Source organism: Penaeus monodon, unplaced genomic scaffold, assembly GCF_015228065.2.
Source record: "Penaeus monodon isolate SGIC_2016 unplaced genomic scaffold, NSTDA_Pmon_1 PmonScaffold_150, whole genome shotgun sequence".
NCBI classification, from domain to species: Eukaryota; Metazoa; Arthropoda; class Malacostraca; order Decapoda; family Penaeidae; genus Penaeus; species Penaeus monodon.
In genome coordinates, this window is record NW_023644153.1 from 27,501 (window position 1) to 32,500 (window position 5,000).

Here is a 5,000-nt window from a genome sequence, read left to right on the forward strand (position 1 = left end):
TATAATTATATATATATAATATATATATATTATATATAATATATATATATATATATATAAATACACACACAAATAACACAAGCACACACACACCATAGAAAAATATATATATAAAATATAATATATATAAATTATATATATATATATATATAATATATAGATTAGATATAGTAAGAATAGATTAGATATCTTCTTATATAAAATATATATAGATTATATATACATATATATATATATATATTTTAATATATAATATTATATAATCACATATGTATGTTTATTTTACTTTCACACACAAAAACCAACAACACACACACACACACCCACACACAACACAAAACCCACACACACACACACATATTATATATATATATATATTATTATTATATTTATATATATATATATATATAATATATAACCAATTTGGATAACTTTGAGAGATTAATATTTTATATTATATTTATCTTTATTATTATTATTTTATTACTTCATTATTATTATTATTATTATTTTATCATTATCATTATTATTATATTATTATTATTATTATTATTAATTATTATTTTAAATTTATTAGCATTATTGCCAAAAATAATTATAACTGAATAATAAAAATAATAATAATAATGAGTATAATTAAAAAAACTAATTGTTTGATATTGTTTTTAAATTTTATTATTTTTTTTAGTTTCTTTATTTTTATTTTTCTGGTAAAATTGAAAAAAATAATTATTATAACAGTAACAATTAAAAAGAAATTAAATTTAATTAAAATAACGTTTAAAAATAATTTTTATAAAAACGTTATTATTTTTATTATTATTGTATTACATTATTTTTGTTTTGTATTAGCATAATGTAAAAAAAATTTAAAACTGCAAAAATTTGCAAAATAATGTAAAAATTGCAATAATGATGAAATAATTGCCATAATGATTTTAATAATTGCAATAATGATGAAAATGATGATATAAATGAAAAAGAAATAATGATGATGAAAAACTTTTGATAATGATGATAATCATGAAAAAATGATGTAATAACAGGAATTGTGTCCATAAAAAAAAAAAAAAGGTAAAAGAAAAAAAAATCCCAAAGTCGAAAAAGCGGCAAAACTAGCAAAATAACCCTTTGAGAGTAAACCCCAAAAAAGGGACTTTTTTTTTCCTTTCATTTGATTCTGGAATTTATTAGGGTAATAATGAAATATTCCCCGAATTCTCTAAATCATGACTTAATGATATAAAAGTGAGAATAAAGAAAATTTTGGATAATTTTGATGTTTATTGATATTATTCTATTATCAATTATTATCTTTATTATCATTTTTTATTATTATTTTTATTATTATTTTTATTATTATTTTTATTATTTCTTATTTTATCATTTTATTTTAAATTATTAGTTTTAATGAAAAAATATTTATAACTATAATGAAAAACAATAATAATAATGATAATAATTTAAATTATAATAATCAAAATTGTTATAAATGGCTATTAATATTATTTTTGTTATTATTATTATCATTATTATTTTTTTTAAATGTAGTATAATTGTAAAAAAAATTATTGTAACAGTAATAATTACAGTAATAACGATTTTAATTAAAATAATTATTAAATCATTATTAAAAAAAAAACTTATTATTGTTTATTTTTGTTTTACTATTATTATTGTATTTTGTTTAGTATAGATGTAAAAATAAATCATAATTCCCAAAAATAATGATAATAATTGAAATAATGATGAAAAATTGTAAAATGATGATAACGATGTGAAAATGATGATAAGTTTGATGATAACTATAAAAATGATGTAATAACGGGAAATTTGTGTCCATATATCATAAAAAAGGTAAAAAAAAAAAAAACCAAAAGCGAAAAAGCGACAACTTTAGAAAAAATAAGCCTTTAGGTAGACTCCAAAATATTTTTTTTTCCATTCATTTGATGATTCTGGAAATTATTTGGGGGACTAATGATAATATTCCCAGAATTCTATTAATCATGACAATAATGATATAAAAAAGAGAATAAAAAGAATTTGGATAAATTTGATGATTATTAATATTATTACCATTATCATTATTATTAATTTTTATTATTATTATTTTATTATTATTTTTATTATTATTATTTTTATTTTATTATTATTATAATTTTTTATTAAATTTATCTTTTACTTAAATTATTAGTATTATTACCAAAAAAAATATTTAAACATGTAATAATAACAATAATAAAAAAAATAAGTATAATTATGAAAATACAAATTTTTTATAATATTGTTTTTAATTTTTACATTTTTATTTTATCATTTTATTATTTTTTACTGGTAGTAAATTGTAAAAATAATTATTGTAACAGTAAAAATTTTACAGTATAACTATTAATTAAAATAATGATATAATGATCATTTAAAAACTTTATTATTGTTTTTTTATTGTTATTACTATTTTTATTGTGTTGTTATTAGTACAGATGTAAAAATACATATTATAGCAGCAATAAGGGGCAAAAATAATGATAAAAATTTGGGCAATAATGAGATAAGATGATGATGATGATGATAATGATGAAAAGATGAGATACGATAATAATGAGATAATCATGATAATAATGATGAGAAAACGGAATTGTGTCATATAAAAAAAAAGGAAAAAGGAAAAAAAAAAAAGTCAAAAAAGCAAAATAATGATAATATTACCAGAATTCTATAATCATGAAATAATGATGAAAAAAGGAGAAAAAAAGAGAATTTGGATAACTTTTGATTATTTTAATATTATTATATTATCATTATTTTATTATTTTATCAATTATTTTTATATATTTTATTATTATTATTATTTTATTATTATTATTTTAATATATTATTTTTATTATTTTAATTAATTAGTTTATTCCCAAAAAAAATTTTTATAACTTAAAAATAACAAAATTTATAATAATGTATAATCATTTTAATACTAATTGTTAAAACCCCCTTATTAATATTATTATTGTTATTATTATCTTTATAGTTTTTTATGGTATATAATTGAAAAATAAAAATATAACAGTAATAATTCAGTAAAAACATATTAATAAAAATTATGATATAAATAAATTTTTATCAAACGTTATTATTTTTATTATTATTGTTTTTATATTATTATTGTAATTGTTTTAGTAGGATGTAAAAATAATATTATAACTGCAATTTGCAATTTAATAATGATAATAATTGCAATAATGATGAAATAACTGAAAAATGATGATAATGATGGAAAATTAAGAAATGAGATAATGATGAGATAACGATAATAATGAGAAATCATGATAATAATGATGATAATAAAGAAATGGTCCATAAAAATAAAAAAGTAAAAAAAAAAAAAAACCAAAAGTCAAAAAAACTGCAAAATCTAGCGAAATTAGCCTTTGAGAGGAGTTTCCCAAAAATGACTTTTTTTTCCTTTCTTGTATTCTGGCAATTTTTAGGGAAATAATGATAATAATTACCAGAATTCTATTAATCATGACAAAATGAGAAAAAAGAAAAGAAAAAGAAAATTTTTGCATAAATTGATGATTTTTAAATTTTTTACTATTATCTTTTATTAATCATTAGATCATTATTACATTTTTATTATTAATTATATTATTTTTTATTATTATTATTCTATTTTTTAGTATTATTGCCAAAAAAATATTTAATGTAATAAAACAATGAAAAAATAATAAGTATAATTATGATAATATAATTGTTATAATATTTTATTAAATTATTTTGTTTTTATTTCATTATTATTTTTTTTACGGGTAATATAATTAAAAAAATTATTATTGTAACAGTAATAATTACAGTAAAACGATTTTAATTTAAAATAAGATAAAAATAATTTTTAAAAAAAACGTTATTTTTTTTATTTTATTTTTTTACATTATTATTGTAGTATTTAATAGTATAGACGAAAAAAATTATATTATAACGCAATAATTGCAAATAAGAAAATAATTGCAATAATGATGAAAAAATTTACAATAAGGATGATAATATGATGAAATGAGATAATGATGATATTTATATGATAACATAATAATGATGATAACATGAAATAATGAGAAAATAACAGGAATTGTGTCTATATATAAATAAAAAAAAGGTAAAAGAAAAAACCCCAAAAAGTTGAAAAACGGCAAAATCTAGCAAAAATATAGCATTTTGAAAATTGACCCAAAAATAAAAATTTTTTTTCCTTCATTTGATGATTCTGACATTTTAGGGTAATAATGATAAAAATTTACCAGAATTCTTTTAATCATGAAAATAAGATGAAAAAAGTGAAAATAAAAAAGAAGTGTTTAATTTTTGATGATTTTTAATTTTTTATATTATCATTTTTACCTTTAATATCATTATTATTATATTTTTATTATTTTTATTATTTTTATTATTATTATTATTTTTATTATTTTTATTTCATTATCATTTTATTATTTTATTCTTATTTTAAATTATTAGTTTTATTGCCAAAAAAATATTGTAATGTAATAAAAACAAAATAATAAAAAATAAATTATAATAATACTAATTGTTATAAATTGTTTTTAAATATGATTATTTTTATTTTATCTTTTTATGATTTTATGGTAGTATAATTGTAAAAATTTTTATTATAACAGTAAAAATTTACAGTAAAAACGATATTATTAAAAATAAGATAAAAATAATAATTATAAAAGTTTTTATTTCTTATTATGTTATTACTTTTAATTGTAGTTGTTTATTAGTATGATGAAAAAAATATATATAATAACTGCAATTTTTCAATAAAATGATAATATTGCAATAATAATGATAAAAATTGTAATAATGATGATAATAATTGCAATAATTATGGTAATGATGATGTAATGATGAAAATGATGATGAAAAACGAAAAAAATGATGATAACTGATAATAATGATGAAATAACGGGAATTGTGCCCATATATAATAAAAAAAGGAAAAA